Raw genomic sequence first — 17,000 nt, forward strand, 5'->3', positions numbered from 1 at the left:
TATATATATATATATATATATATATATATATATATATATATATTAGTAGATCTGTGGCTGTGAAGCTATCACAGTTTTGGGTGAAATGACCTTAGGACGAAGACACACTGGCACAAGACAAGGGAGACGCAGACTATTTAAACACATGGAGGGTAATGGGAAACAGGTGGAGACAATAGGTGATCAGGCTGACGCACCGGTGACACCGGTCTTCCAACATTGGACTTGGTTAACAAAACAGTATGTGTATTTCACGTGTATTTCTATGCCCATGAAGTCTACCATGCAGTAATAACTGCATGCGTTAATTCCCTCTAAACTCATTATGAATACAGATCATCTGATGGATAACCTGAGGATGATAATGATCACTGCAGAGGAATTAGCCCAAAGCAATGGCAGATGATGAAATTATTATGGAGGAACATATCTGCGTTGTACAGAGCACTGTGTCATCATTACTGCAATATGTTTAGCAGCTTTGTGTTACAAGTAGCTTCAAATGAATGCAAAGTGTGTGCGTGTGTGTGTGTGTGTTTGTAGAAGGATGGTGGAATGAGTCATTGTCAACATATGTTTATTAATAAGCCAACTGTTGCATTTATGTATAAAAGTCAAGCCTGTTTATAAAACCAATAAAACAGAAAAGGAAGCCTTAACCTCTAAATCAGTAAATTTAGATCCAGACAAAACCACTTCATCTTCAAGCCCCGCTCTAAACCTGTGATGGCAAAATAATATATAATAAAATAAAGAAGTTAAAGGAAGAGAAGAGAGGGAGCCACTCAAGGCAGAAGCCCTTTAAGCATGAGATCTTTCAAAAGAAAAGGAGAAGCTGCAGCTATTGATGAGCGCTGATTTGCACCTCAAACACGTTTCAAGGCTTTGCCACAACATCTGGTGCCGTAAAGTTGATCTGCTGTTCTGTAGAGGAGTCGGAGAAATGGAAGCAGCCAGGCACTTATGAAAGCAGGGCGAAAACACAAAGCAGAAAAGCATTACACAAGAGTCTGCTGAGAGCAAACCCTTGTCACTGTCCAAGGTGCTGCAATTACTTTGAGGGCGTCAGCTTGAGAGGGGAGAAGCTTTCCTCTGCCTCCAGTCGAAACGCTCTCAGGAATGCACAGCACATATTTCACAGAGCTCTTGTTTTTAGGGTTGGAAAAGGTGCTGAGGCCTTTCGTCAGCGCAGTTCATTTTACATTTAAAGCCAGTCTATTTGATGTTTTGCCTCATATATATGTTCCTGCACTGATGCCATCCATAAGGGAAGCTTAAACTACTCATGTCCTCATGGATGCTGAGGTGCACTCTTATCGTCAGGGATGAGGAGTGAGTAAATGCATTTGTTCAAGTGATTTTCTTTAACACAAGTCTGTTTTTATTAATGTGTGTTTCCATCCGTGACTGTTATGTGAATATTAGGAGTGGATTGGGGCTAAAGAGCTTGTGGCACCAATTTCCTCCACTCTGATGCCATTAGGTGACGTAAATAAAAAGAGCGCCAGTCAAACCTCAGCGGAAATCCATGTGGAAAACAAGCTGATTATGTTTGCTCCATGTATACTTTGTCCTCATCACTTCACAGATCTGACGTTTTCGTCTGCCATCAGGTCACGTGTAAGTCGAACGGGTCGTTGTCCAGGTGTGTTTCCTTTGCACTTGGCGTTTGCAGATAGAGTATCTCTTTCTGAGGGACGAGTCTGTCAATTAACAGCTCATCTCTGCTCGTGTTTCCTTGGATGTCCCAGCCACTCTATGCCAACAAGGAACCAGTCTTCTGTTTGTTCTGGAAATGCAAACTATGACACACTGGGTACTTAAACTGTAGGATTAATTGCTGCTCAGATTTATACTTTGTCTGAAAATGAACTGTAATTCTAGGTAACTCGGAGAGGTTTAAGGGTAAAAGGACAAATTAAATGTGGTAGAAATGCCATTTTTTACTGCATGGTGTCTTCAGGGTAGAGGTCTACATGAGCATAAAAATGAGATCTGAACACAGCACGAAGCCTTATCTTTATATGACTCATTCCTGCTTGAGTCATAGCGCCAAATTCGAGAACCAAACGCAACCCAAATACAGCCTGGGCCAACATTACATTTTAGTCAGTCACAGGTTTCACACAGGAACAATCACAGGTTATACAAGGTTCTCATGTTAGTGCAGCTGTGTTCCCATCAACATCATTCTGTGTGTATTTTGAAGCAGGCTATTGCATTAGAAAAGGCTGATGGAAAAACGTCCTCAGTTTCACACAAAGTTTGTACACTTGCTTGAGGTGGTTTTTCCCTTTTCGAGGGATGACGCCATCAAATGAGTGCCCGTCATTGGTGAAGAACAATGAACAAAGCATTTTTTTCTGGTGGTATTTTTCATCTCTTCAGTGGAGCAGAGGCTTCAGTGGATGTAAGCCAAGAGTAAAAACTTTTTATTGCTTTTTTTTCTTTCTATGCGCAAATTGAAAATGTGCATAAAAACAGGTTGATGGAAACGTGCCTGCCGTCAGGTCGGGTCATTCATCCTGACACACATGCATAGTATGTGAGGGAAATGGTAACAACACTTTTTACTGCTCTGTTCAACAGCTCAATGAAATATTTCTTGGAATAAAGAAAATGCATTGTGTTGCACAGTTTATACGAGGCATGAGACAAGATTGGGTCATATTTCTTCCAGAAAATGTCAAGATGCAGATTTGCAGAAAGATCAGGTTCAGCACTCCCAGAGACTAAAAAGAACTAATCTGATTTATCATGTAATCTATCCCTAAAGTATTCATTCCCTCTGGGCTGCATAGTCGGTGGGCTCCCAAGTGCTAATTGTGCTTATCAAACATGAAAAGTTATTTGCTCTAATCATGAAATAAATGCATAATTTTACTAGAATTACCTTCAACAATGAATGTCTTTGATTAATGGTTGATTTGTAGATACCTCTGTCTGTGTATCTATAAGTACATTTATGAACATGAATAATGTATGCAGATATTTCTAGAGAGCATTATGAATATATATATTTTTTACATATCTGATGATCATACTGACAAGGGATACTGCAGCTGCATCGTTCCCAACTTTGTCTCATGTAACCCCGCAGTTAGAGGAAGATTTTTAATGCAACAAATGGTTTCATTTAACTTGATTTAAACTGTGTTGAAATTTTTTGTAATACAATTGAACTGTCAGTGTTTTGGCCACCACTATGGATAATCTTTCATCCATTTATCCACAACCTTTAGCTGTTCGAACCATTTATCGAAATAACGCACACGGGACAACACACAGCTGGTCAGCAGCGTCAGGAGGTTCTGATTGTAGACGAGCTGTGAATCCTGCCGCATTTTGGCATATTCTTGTACCAAAACAAACATGTCAACCAGCAACCAGCAGCTTGCACTGTTTATATGCTCTGCAATATGTGCTGAAAAGGCCAAAAGTTTGCGTGAGATCCAGAGCGTGGGCATCACAGACTTTATAGCCTACAGAGGGGATTATATAATTTTATCTGCCAGCTGTCAACACCAGCTGACCCGGACTGAAACGGATCCGCTTCAACTTGGCCCAATCAGTCATCACGTCAAAATCATATTCATTGTGAGCTCAGCTGTCATAATGTGTGTCCCTGCCTTGAAGCAGAAAACACCAGAGGTAAAGCTGGGTTCATTTGGAGTGTGTACATTCATGCTTGCCTGCCTCCACAAAGCAGAGCCCTTAATTAAGGTGGTACCAGCTTATCGCGAATGCACAGGAAAGTCACAACTTTTCTATCCAACAAAAACAATAGTAATCCAGTACAGCTATTCTGCTTTACAGCAAAATTGAGCCCTTTTGAAGGAGGAAAAAAATTTTCAGTCAAGGCGCCGTCTTAATCTGTGAGCCTGGGCAAAAGGAACAAAAAGGGTAATGGTGCTGACGAAGGATTTTCTTCACACAGATAGGTGAGATAGGTGAGAAATGTTCCAATAATGCAGCAGCTGTGATTAGCAAGACCTTTGTTGAGTCTCGGTGAGGTTATCAGTCTTGCTAAAGTCGAGGCAAAGATCCGATATTGTACTCACATGGGACTTCTGGAGGAGGAAAACACAACAAGCGCTGTAAGGTTTTATAAGGTAGCAGAGTGTGTGTCTGTGTGTGTGCCTGCACTGAAGTGTGAGGGGGCATGTGTTTGTTGTAAATGTGTTTATGGAGAGTGTTATACCTTGTTGTCCAATAACAGCTAGCCCTCTGTTTTTCACAGAGCCTGATGGCCGCTCGCCGTATGATGACTTCCCTGGGGTTTGTGCTTCTTTTTTCCACGCTTCCTCGCTCTTTAACAGGCGTCTGAGGCCGTGTGACCTTCAGTATGTAAAAAGACATGTGGCATACAAGTTTGCACATGTGGATAAAAAAGTGCATCTTTTTTTTAGGGTTAAGATTTGAATTCTTTGCAATTTCAGTGCAGTTTTCAGCGTTCAAAGTGATAGTTCATCCGTGAAGTGAGATCTGGCATTTGCAAAAACATTATTGTGATTGAAGGCAGCTTAATGAAAGGTCGATATCTGAAACCTTTACATGCCTTCACTGCCACACACCTGGGCCGGTTGGAGAGACGTCGTTAATGGTCTTAATAACTGCTTGTATAATTCATGGGGGGAAGGCGTGTTTACTGTTGTGTCGTTTTTATTTTTTATTGCCTGTGATGACTTTACAGTCTAGTCTATGAACCTAATTACAAGGCTGTATTTCACTGCCTCGTGTGGGAAGGGGCTTCACATATCTTTTTCAGTTTTCCATACATTCTCATGCAGGCCTCATGAAGATGCTTGCAAATTTTTAACTCGTTGGTGTCATGTTGAAAAATAATCCCTTGAAATATGATTGTTTCATGCAAGCTACAGTCAGTGCATCACAACTGGACTTGGTTTTGATCTCTGATGTAATCCATCCTATCTGGAAGCCGTTAAGCCTTTGAAGTAATACCACGTCTGCAATGGCTCCTCAGCAGGTTCAGATCATCTGACTCAGGGGTAGTGGTGGTGCGGCCTGCCAGTGGGCCTCACTATAATCATCATTCTGCCAGGGAGAGCCTTTTTCTTGAAATTCGTCCAGCAAATTAGTTTGTCTGTCTAATAAACTGCATTAGCTGCCCAAACAAGAACAACTTCCACATTCTAATACAGACAGAAGGCACATTTAAAACAAGAGCGAGAGTCCACAGCCATGCCTGTGGCTCTGCAAGGCTGCGCTGAGACAGAGCAGTGCACCGAGTTTAAAGCTAACCCCAGCACAAGATGCTGCTCACAATGACTAAGATGCTGATGTTGAGGAGGTATGATGATTACCATGGTAACCATCTTAGTGAACATATTAGTATGCAAATATCGGAATTAGCACTTAACAGCTGATGCTGACAGGAATGCCATTGGTTTTGCAGGTATGACTTGATGGTGGAGGGATATTACAATTATCCTGAGGGGAACGTGTGTGTGTGGCTAATTTCATAGCAATCCACGTGATAAACAAAAGCTGGATATTTAGCTGAGAAACAAATAACAATATACTAATTGTCAAGAAAAGCGATAGACTGTAGTGTACCTGAGGTTGCTCCCCCAGGTGCACTATTATGTATGTAAATATTTTTTAATGTCCTACCGTGATGAGAGAAGAGTTGAAAATGCTATTACTTGTCTCATAAAATGACATTTTTTCCACATTCATAGATTTATATATAAAACCACTGATTAAGCAGTGAGCTCAAAGCAGCTTCTATTACTGTTTCTGAATCTATTATAGCTGACAAGTTTTTATCCGCACTCTGTCACATTCTTTCCAGAGTCAGGCTTCACAAGAACATTCGCATCACTCCCTCACCTATAAGTGCCAGCTATCTTGACATCTTTGCGATCTGATTTCTCCTGGAATCAAGACGCTCTGTTGAAAAGTGCTCGTCATAATTAACAGCTCTCTACCACGACTGGCAGCGTGTTGAAAAAGAAAGTGTTCAGTCCCGTTTGAAGAAAAGCTGGCCTTGACCCCACACACACATAATTAACCCTGTTTTAGCGTCACCTTCCAATTCTACAGCACTTGAAAAAAAAAAAAAAACATTTTCTTTTAAGGACACCAACATGTAATGTGACTGCCCCTCCTGCACGGTCCTGATGAGTACAAATGCTGCAACTCATGGCAATATCCTCGCAGACACATTGGAGTATTGTGTAGTTGAAAATATCTTTGCATACACTCACATCACTGTCTCTCAAATCACACAATACTGTGAACTAATACTACAGAGTACACTATATACATTCAGTAGATATATACTAATTTTCCACAATATATTGTTTTGGCAGTTAGAAAGAAAATTATGTATTACTTTTTAGTACTAACATGATGCTAGATGAACACTGGTGGACATCGAGGAACATTTTGGACTGTTAACACTATGCCTTTTGTACCACAACATAGTTCACATGCAACTGTCAGTGTTTACAATATCAGTGCAACTTTTGAGTTAAACAGGTCATGCTTTTTAATGAAATACAAACACATTTGATCAACCGTTAGCACACAATTTGATGCCAGAGTGTCCCAGCTCACGAAAGGGCTGACTGTGAGCTGGATCTCATCATCTTGAGGCTGATCCGAATCCTTCCTGCCTCTGGGTAACAGCCACAGACCTGCACACTAACCTGAGCTATCGAGAGGAAGAATAGGATATATATTCTTCGCTAACACTTCATATATATGTGATGTCCCACCATGCACGCAAGGCAATGGGAGTGTTCATACTTAGCTGCCGGTTCAGTTTTCCCCTTCGACTCCTATTTGTGCCAACTTCAACATCAATTCCTTTACACTGCAACTGTTCCCATTCAAATCCTTGTTCAAGCTGTTTCAGTGCTTTAAATGGTAATATTTGAGCTTAAGTAAGCATACATTCTCTTTCAAACTGTGGCCTCTTCAGCCTTGCAATAAACATGCTAAACATGTGTGTGTGTGTGTGTGTTAGACCAGGCTGGTGTGTGTTAACTGATGGAGAAGTTGGAAAAGCAGTTGGGACTTGTGACAGCTAACACAATACACATCGTTTAGAGGGAGGGAAGCTGCGGTTGTTGAGCAGTGAAGGAACTTTTCATTCAGTACGAGAGCTCTTTACAGACTGCAATGATGTGAAACATTCATGATGTAAACTTATGGATTTCAGCTTTAACTGTAGCCGTTTTAGATGTAAATACATTGTAGGTGCTCTGTACATATCTTAATGTCATACGTGTCATTACCTTCCCGTCATTTAACAAAATAGCCTGTGAAATACAGTCAGTTTCCAGTAGCTGTTTTTAATCATCGTTTTTAGATTGGAGTGTAACTTTGAAGACTCCCCGCAAATGCGTCTTTGTTATGTCCCTGTGTGGCGCAGCAGAGGAAGTGTTGAGGAGAGAAATATCCCTGATACTTTATGCCATAAACACAAGGTACGGTAAGTGCTCCTGCTGCATATAAATAGCATCATTTCATGCCAACCGTCATTACGCACCAGCATCATTAAACATTGCCTCCGTCAATCAGACCTCTGCAGAAAGCCTCTGGCCAGGGTTCATAATGCCACAGCGGTTATACTCTCAAGCCTGCAGCTGTCTGGGGTCCAATGGTGGATATTTTTGTCCTTGCATGGCCATAATGTAGTTTTATAGATATTAAAACAACAACTGGACAATGTTTATTCTGTCCTCCAGAAGAACATCATCATGTTCAGAGGTTATAGCTACAGTTTGTAAGCATGACCAAAAGGATCCAGCTTATAAAGTGATTCTTTCTCAAATGAAATATCCACCTTTGTAAAAACCGACTGATCTCTAACAACGTCTGGTGCTGAAGTTAAAAGCGCAGCTAATGTTTGAAATGATGACCAACCAGATTAGCAAGCAATATTTCAGGACTTTTCAGGACTGCTTCAGGAAGCATTCGAGCAATGAAAGTCTTCAAATATTGGCTGTTCGCTAAGCCCTTACTACCTTACCTCACCACCCTTTCCATTCTCGCACGGTACATTTTCAAATGATAGCATGGCAGATGAAGCATTCTCAGTCATTTTGAAATATACAAAATTGTGTTATCTTAATGGTTTTAAGAGGAGAACTCTGACAGGGGTCTTAAAGGGGGCTTTATGGCAACATACTTCAAATCTAAATCTAAAGCAAAAAGTCAGCATCCTCACCAGATGATGATTCACATGGTAGATATGGAAATAAATAATCATTGTTCTTGTATAAAAATCAGACCTTACTTTATTCCTAACTGCGTCTGGCTTTTTTGCCCAAATACAACTATGTTTCCAAGTTGGGACACTGTGTAAGAATGTGATGATTTTCCAAACACTGAGGCCCCATATTTAAGAATGGAGAAAAACTAGTTTGAGTAACTTGTTTTCTATATTCTCATTTAGAATTTGATGCCAGCAACATGTTTCAAAACAGCTTGGACAGTGGCAACAAAAGACTGGAAAAGTTGTGAAATGCTTAAAGAAAACAGGAGGAGCATTTCCCAGTTAATTAGGTTAACTGGCAACAGGTTAGTGACATGATTTGGTATAAAGGGAGCCAGAGAGGCTCAGGCTGTCTGAAGTAAACATGAGGAGGGCTTCACCACTCTATGAAATTCTTTTTGGAAATCATGGACGCTGCATCCTCCAGGCTGAAGAGGAGCGGGACCATCCAGCAAGTTATCAGTGCACAGTTCAAAAGCCAGCATCCGTGATGGTATGGGGGTGCATTACTGCACAGGGCACATGGGGAACCTGCACATTTGTGAAGGCTCCATTAAAGCTGAACCATGTATACAGGTTTTGGAGCAACATATGCTTATTTCAGCAAGATGACACACATTCTGCACGTAGTCCAGCAGCACAGCTCCGTAGTAAAAGAGTCCGACTTTGTAAATGACAGCATTTGGTCTCCTCAGTTCCCAAACACTTACAGAGTGTTGACAGAGTGACGCTGTCCCAGCTGTTCTGAGACATGTTGCCGGCATTACATTCTAAATGAAGATATAATTTTCAAAATCAATGAAATTTCTCAGTTTCAGCATCTGATATGTTGTCTTTGTGCTCCTTTGAATTAAATATGGGGTTTCAGTGTTTTGGAAATAATCACAACCTGTTTCTATTTACCTTTAACACAGCGTCCCAACTGGAAACAGGGTTGTACATTACAATTGAAAAGGCTTTTAAGATGAGGACTAATGTTCACTGGCAAATATGTTGCAACCTTTGGCAGTACTGGACTGTAAACTTCCCTATATCCAATAGAGAGCAGGACAGAGCTGCTAAAAATACCCTAAACTCTGATAGCATTCATGACTTGTAATACAACATGAGTAGACTAGACTAGTCTACTAGCAGTGACTAGAAGCAGGCTTTTTAAACATAATTTGTGACCCCACAAAGTTGCTAAAGGATATGCACCTTATTGGCTTGGACTAGACTTTAGCCATATTTTTGAGCTGCTCTCAGCCCAGAGCTCCCGTGGCTCAGTGATATGTTGTGTTAAGTTTTTCTGAACAACTGTAAACTCCTCAAACAGAGATTTTAAGGCTGTTTGAGTGCCTGTATAGCAATCCTGAGAAAAATCTCAGATTAAGCATTGCAGCTTGATGTGCTTCCAACGTGAGAGGTTATGTGATTGCATTTCACTCTCCAATGAATTGGACATTTTCCGTTGCCATTACTCAAACCGTGGCAGATGGGAAGTGAAGTCATCAGCATGCGACGCCCATAACGCCTGAACTAAGTTGATGCATTCTGAGGCGGGATGTTGCTATAATCGGACCTAATGGAAACAGATGTTGTGTTCCATGGGACATGGCATCTCAGGCACAGCACGCTGGCTGCCAGGCGCCTGGTTCATGAGAGACATCTTGCTGCTTTCCATCTCCACACTCACTTCACATCAGAAATAATCTCTCAAGAACAATGTCGGAAATAATATCCAAACTCACTAAGTGAGGCAAAGCGCAAAACAAGAAAGGATCCCCAAATACATCACGACTACACACACAAATTCCGTGCGGAAATTTCATGTTCGCTTTTCTGTTTCCCTGCTCGGCACATGCAAGAGCACACAAAGGAAGAAACAAATTGCCTTTCTCAATAACCCAGACATAGCTGCACACAAAATTACCTCTGAAAGGCCAGGGGAGATGCAAAACAATTTCCTGACAAGTGCAAAAACAGTGGGTGCAAAAGCAGGGGTTGAGAGACAAAGATTATTATTATGCATAGCTAGTATGTTGTCTAGGAAACTCTAATTGGAAGTAATTTTGCACTCAGTTCTAATGAAGCTAATGGAAGCAGAGGTATCATATCATGGTCTAGCACTTTCTCTTTTTATTAGCTTGACTCTCCAGAAGCAGGGTGCGCCTTTGTTACCTATTCAGCAGCTGTGCTGTCAGCAAATGCGTAATTCTGGAAAGGCTCCTATAGCAGCAGCAATAGAAGTCAGGACGGAGGAGTCACAACTAACAGACAAGGTGCCATCAAACTGATGACATCCCGACTCTGTCACGAATCATAAAGGAGGCAGGAGCAGCAAGATGGAATCCATTATCCCCTCCTCTCCACTCTTAATGTGGCAACGGCAAGCACTCAGAGCTCTCCTCAATGCCTCGTGAAGACACCTCACAATCAATGGGCTTTAATCACGTCCATTTTCCCTCTTTTACCCGCCCCCCCACCCAATAAAGAGGAGAAAATGTCTCAGGCTCAATCGAGGCTAATAACGTTGGAAAGGAGCAAGGTTTTGATGTGGATGAGCAGGCAGCATTTAGGGAACAGAGGAGTGTAGGGTCATAAGTTCATCACGCTGCAATTATCCACAATGTTGTTATTAGAACAGTGTCTGTATGGGCCCTGCAGACACTGTTAACAGATTTTTTTGGCCACATTGAACAACAGAAGAGCTCCACATATATCTAACAGGCATTGCCCTGACGCCACCTGATGAATGCAAGTCCACTCTCTGTTTTGTTCTGAATCCACTGTAAGAGAATGATCAGGGTATTTTGCTGTTAGCTGCTAGCTGCTGTTCAGGTTTCTTCACTGCCTAGTTGCTAAATACTTTAACTGTTAGTTAGCTGGTCGGTTTAACTACGCTGATGCTGCTGGAAACAGGGTTGATGGAAATGATGAGACTGAAATAGAGCTCAACTGATACTGGATCACCTGGCCAGTATGGATATTTGAGAATTCAATTCAATTTAATTTATTTCCCAGAAAAGTCAAGCTATTCCTCACTTTAAAGTGCTGTGATCAAGACATGTCCTGGGTTCATTCCAATACAACAGCGTCCCACTGTCCATTGAGCAGCTGCGTATTGATCTGAGATCATGAATGCATAATGCAGTGTGGAATTCACTTAGTTTGGGCATCAGAAGTCGCGACTGTGCGAGAACATTGATCTGCCCCAGTGATGCCTCTCCAGGCCGTGACAATAACGGCGAGAGAGACAGGAGAAAAAGGGGTGAGTAGATTCCAGATAACAGCGCTCCTTTTTAAAACGGCGTGCTGCTGAGGCAAAGCTCAATGATGCTATTCATTAAATCACATTCATCTTATTAATTTTTAATCTGCTCTCCTGCGTTGCTGCGGCTTCACTTATGAATTCAATAATGAAGGTGCGTCTGCCCCAGTATCCCTGGCTGGAAGCATTGCACAAATTATGACTGGACAAGTAACCTCAGTGCATTCACATTTTCTGGCATGTTTGGAGCATTTGGTTGCACTTTAAATTGATAGCCAGGAGCCTACATCTTCTCGGACTGAAATTCTGATGCTCTGAGTCAACTGCATAATTTTGTTTGTCTCTGTTCGTCAAAGTCAGATTTGTGTCTGAGATATGAGACTTGATGGATGTACACACATCTAGAGAGCCCCACCGAGAGTCACATGACAAATTCCACTTATCAGGATCTAGTTAGGCCTTATGTTATTAACGGTCAAGGTCGACATTTTGGCAAGTATTGTTATTGACTTTCTTGCAGAGACTCAGATGGGACAATTGACACCACCCATGTCTGCACGGCAAATGTGAAGCTAGCTTAGCTTAGCTGAGCATTAAGACTGGAAACGAGGGGAACAGTGAGCATGGCTCCTTCCAGTGGTAATAAAATCCACCTACAAGGACATCTAAAGCTCATGCACTCCGGCCAAGAAATAGTCCAGCACATAGCCCCCATAAAAACACAACTTATATCTTTGAATAGATTAAACAAATGGGATACGGCATGTTAATTTGTGAGCTTTAGAGATGCTGGTAGGTGACGTTTGTTACCTTTTGGCAGAGCCATGCTAGCTGTTTCCCCCCGTATCCAGTCTTTGTGCTAAGCTAGGCTAACCGGCTGCTGGTAGCTTGATATTTACAGTGCAGACGTGGGAGTGGCATCAATTTTCTCATCTACCTCAGGGTAAACAAGCAACAACTGTATTTCCAAGAACGTCAAACTATTCCTTAAGGGTCGGCGTGAACGCATCCTTATAGCCACAGCTGAAAATGCTCAGAAAATGGAGGTGCCTCATTTTCAGTCCCTTTAACGTCTCAAAATATAGCACCGGTCGAAGGAAAGATGGATTGTATGTCTGCAGCATCCTCCATATGCCTGCCTTCCTCCCACAACGCAAAACACAATCTGTCTTTTCAAGGTAGAGGCCTCTCCTGTGGTGATGGAGCGCCTCGAGGAGCTCCATGAATGCAGAAACTGCATGACAGACGTATTCTGAATAGCTACTTACAGATGACTGCTCGGTCAGTCTTTCAGTCCACGGAAGCCCCCTCCAACCTTTCCTCACATTTCTCTTCATTTCCAAATATTTCTGAATAAAATATGCAGAAAGCTGAGACGCCTCTAGAGAGGTTACAGAGGAAGCGGCGTTTTGATACCTTTGGGGACCTTGTGTAGAGAGATTGAGATGGCTCACCGGATATCTTCCTCTTATCAGAGCAGATCTTATCAGTGGAAGAGCGATCTCTTTTCCAACTGGACACCAAAGTCAGTGTGAAGGTTGTTGCTCGGAGCCGAGTGGATGTTAGTAGACACGTGCGCTTTGTAGAAACGGCACAAGAACAGAGGAAATCGCTCACAGTTTTCAGAGGTTGCTGTAAGATAAGAAAATAAGAATAAAAGCGGTGTCAGGTGTGAACAATGAATTCAGATGTATACAAAAGCTCTAATGGGTGAAAGACATCTCCAAACATTCAGTGACGCTGAAGCAACAGCATTCCAAGGTCGTCTCAGATGGTCCGGTCGTAAAAGCTTTTTCATCTCCAGTAGCATGTCTCACTCTGAATTTAAATTGCATGACAGAAGATGCCACACAAGCATTAGTGCATGGTATTCACACAAACAGAATACACACGTTACATCACGGTTACGTGTTCAAGTCTTAGGAATGAGCTCATTCACTCATTCGCGAACGAAGGAATTCTCTCGCCGCTTTTGTTCCCCTCTCCCGCGTTAAATTATATGTGTCAAGATGATGCTGTGATTCTGTGTCGCGTACTATCTCGTCGTCTGTCACTTCTGTGGGTAATTATGGCGAGGGAAGCTGATTGGTGAAGACATGCTGATAATTCCCATAAACTAAAAGCATGTCTGCAAACACTGGAATCAGTTGCCATGCTGAATCTAGGGGTATCCAGTGAGCTGCTTTCCTCTCTTTCTTGCTTTCTTACCTTTCACACTGCACAATGGCTTAGTCCCTGAAGCGTAAAAAAGAAGAAGAAAAAAGAAAAGAAATGCCCAAGAGGGTGCTGTCTGCACTTGTCTACACCTTGTAGCTAGTAGTTCCACCACTAGTGCCAATAATGACAGTGAAAACTCCCTCTTGGGGATTTTTTGCTTTGAAATTGCCTGCCATTCTCTTGCCATTCCTCACAGAAATCACCTCTTCTGTATGTCAAGGACATAGTCAAACAGGCCCTGGCCACTGTTGTATCCCGTGCTCCTCTAAGGCTAGATTACTGTGTCTGGGCCATGACCGCCTGTAGTCGTCCACAGGTAGACGTCTGAACAGAGTGGGCAGTGCACGACACTGTTATATTACAGCTGCAACTTTATGCCTTTTTAAGACAGAACAGGTCATGAGGGTTACATCTTGGTGAGTTATCAATGAAGGGATCAGATCCTTTACACAAGTAAAAGTAGCAACACCACAATAAGTTAATGTAGTTAATGTAGTTAATGTACTACTATAAATAGTATTAGGTTAGATTTGCTTTGCATGAGATTTCTCTGAGGTGCAAGAAAACCTTCATAACAAATTGACATTCAGATAAAAACTACTCATTATGCGGAAAAACTGTACCTGTGGGTGTAATATATTATATTATTAGCTTGTTAGCACAGTTGCGTTGATGTATCATCAACCAAGGGGGGTTAACAAGGGCCCACTAGCTAATACTAAAGTCACTGAATTATGAATTATACACAAGTAAATATATTAAGTTACTACATTGAACTGTTTTTGCACAATTCAGTAACTGCTCATGAAATTGACAACAGCCAGCGAATCACATGGTTGACAAGATCCCCATCTTGTGAACTTCAAATGTATTAGTGAGCTGTGATAACGATGCATCCCTTAAAACTGTGGGAAAGGCTGCAAGACGTGCTTCAAGTGATAAGAGAGCTAAACATAGACGTTTAAAGGAGCCCATCATCATTAGGCCATTCTCTTTGAATTAGCATACGGGTTGAGAGAGAGAGGGAAAAAAGCACACAGATAAGTTTAATTTGTGCAAGCTTAACTTTTCTGGCTCTAGTAAGCGGGGGGGGGGACACACAACTTCCAAACAGTAGTTTTAATATGCCATTCATGGACCAGATTCATGCTACAAACAACTAAAATAAATGCGTTCTAATCGCGTGAGATGGAAAGCGTTCGCTTTGGGTTTTTTTTGTGGGAGCATTTGAACTTGGACCCGTGAAAGCAGAGGAGTATGTGAGGACAGCATCATTTACGGCACAAATTAAAGAATCTTTCAATACACAAACTTATTTGAAATACAGTGTACCCACTTCAGAGGCTCCCACACTGGCCTCTGAGACAGATGATTTATTTAACTTTGTTCCGCTTTATGTTATTCTGTCTTAGTGCGTCACATCAAAACAGCAGCTAAACAGAACAGTGCGGAGAGTATAAATAACTGATATGATGGCCTGATTTTTTAACGAGCTGTAGCTGCATGTTTAAAATGATCAATATTGCCAAATGGTCCAGGGAGCCTGCAACTCTTTTCCATTTCCCGGGGTCAAATATCAAGAGTCAAATGAGGAGCTTGTACTGTAAATGAATTCCTCTCCCAGTGCAGACCTGCTGCAGAGTGATAAACTGGAGGAACAGGAACACACATACTGTATATACACAAACGCACACACGCACACACACACGCAGGGCCTAGCAGGGTTGTCGAGGAGCTACCATCCTCTCTTCAGACCACTGGAGGCAAATTTAAGCCTGCCTGGATCCCACTCGGTTCCCACCAGATAGCGCAGAGTGAGATGCAGCCCTCCACCCTGTAGCCATGCAAGTGCTAACATGCAGTGGAGCGAATGCTCAATTTAGTAGGAAGAGGATGAAAGAGGGAATTCTGTGCTGAAACTGGGGCTGGTTGGAGATTGCGGGAGGGATTTTTATTGATGCCCTGGGTGACTTTTTATGCACACAAGCAATAACCACCAAAGAGTATAACAGCTCTAGTGAGATTTACCAAGAAACCCAAACCACAGCCAGAGTGCTGTAATGACTTCTAGTCATGGAAGGCTGGAGAGCTTCCTTTTGTTTTGCACATGGCGGGTGTCAGCAGGTGTTTTACACACTCTGGTGAATAGACATGGTGCATGAGAAAAAATTGATTCATCACCAGATAACTGTCTACATGCTCAAGTGCTCCCGGTCATTCCCTGGCTTACTCAGCATGTTGATTTAAGATAGTATGAACAGCCACCTGCAGTGAAAGCTTAAGACTAATACAGTCCCAAAGAGCAAGAAATGGATCATTTGAAAGGCTTGGATGTGGAGGAGGGAGGGTGAGGGCTGCATCTTGGTTAAATGTGAAGATTATAAGGCAATGAAATGGGTCATCAACACACCACTTAAGTGCATGTGTAAGAAAGACGAGTGGGGGTACTCCAATGCAGTTGCTAAAACCCATTCAGGTAAACATGGAGCAATCAGCACCTGCTGAACGTTCCCCTCTTTAACGGTGATATATTGGGGGAAACCATCACAGTGAGCTCCTGATTTTAGACTGGGTAGGGCTTACTTGGTTACATTGTGTATTCAGTGTAATCAACTTAGAATGTTTTAATATGAAATAACAGAATAGGGGTTGTTGGGGGGCACCCCTTTTTTCTCGCTCCTGATTAAATTAAAATGGCCCAACTGTGATGAAATAGTGTTTAGACATTAGACTGATGCCAACACATTTCACAGTAAGCGCCTCAGTGTATGTTATTCTGGCCTTCACCAAAAGCCAGGCATGGGGTGCAATAAAGGGAGCAGACAGGCATCACATTCACTATCAGCTCATTTCATGCCTTCGCAAGGGACTGAGCAATCACACCTGACGGCTTCTGGACAACAAGCCTTTTGAGATAGGCCTTGCATTTTGTGCAGCATGGCAAAACAGTAATTGCCCTCCTTGTCAGGCTGTGTCATTAAGTCAGGCGAAGTGAAACATGCCATCCAGTTAAAGCGGTAGGACACACAAGAGGGAAAAGGCAGGCTGCTCGGCCAGCGGAGACCTTCGCTGAATGCCAAATAATTCAGCTGTTTACAAAGTGGAGGGATGGTTGAGAACACCTGTGTGAGTGCAGTGGAACTGTGAGGTGACTTGGTCAGGTTGATTAAATTGAGACGCTGGCAAATCAATGTGATGTAGGAAAATATCCCATTACACATGACATGGGCACCGAGTGCTGAGATGAGAAAATACACAGCTGTTCAAATGCTTGTTTTAACTGTG

This window comes from Chelmon rostratus, chromosome 5, assembly GCF_017976325.1.
Source record: "Chelmon rostratus isolate fCheRos1 chromosome 5, fCheRos1.pri, whole genome shotgun sequence".
NCBI lineage: Eukaryota > Metazoa > Chordata > Actinopteri > Chaetodontiformes > Chaetodontidae > Chelmon > Chelmon rostratus.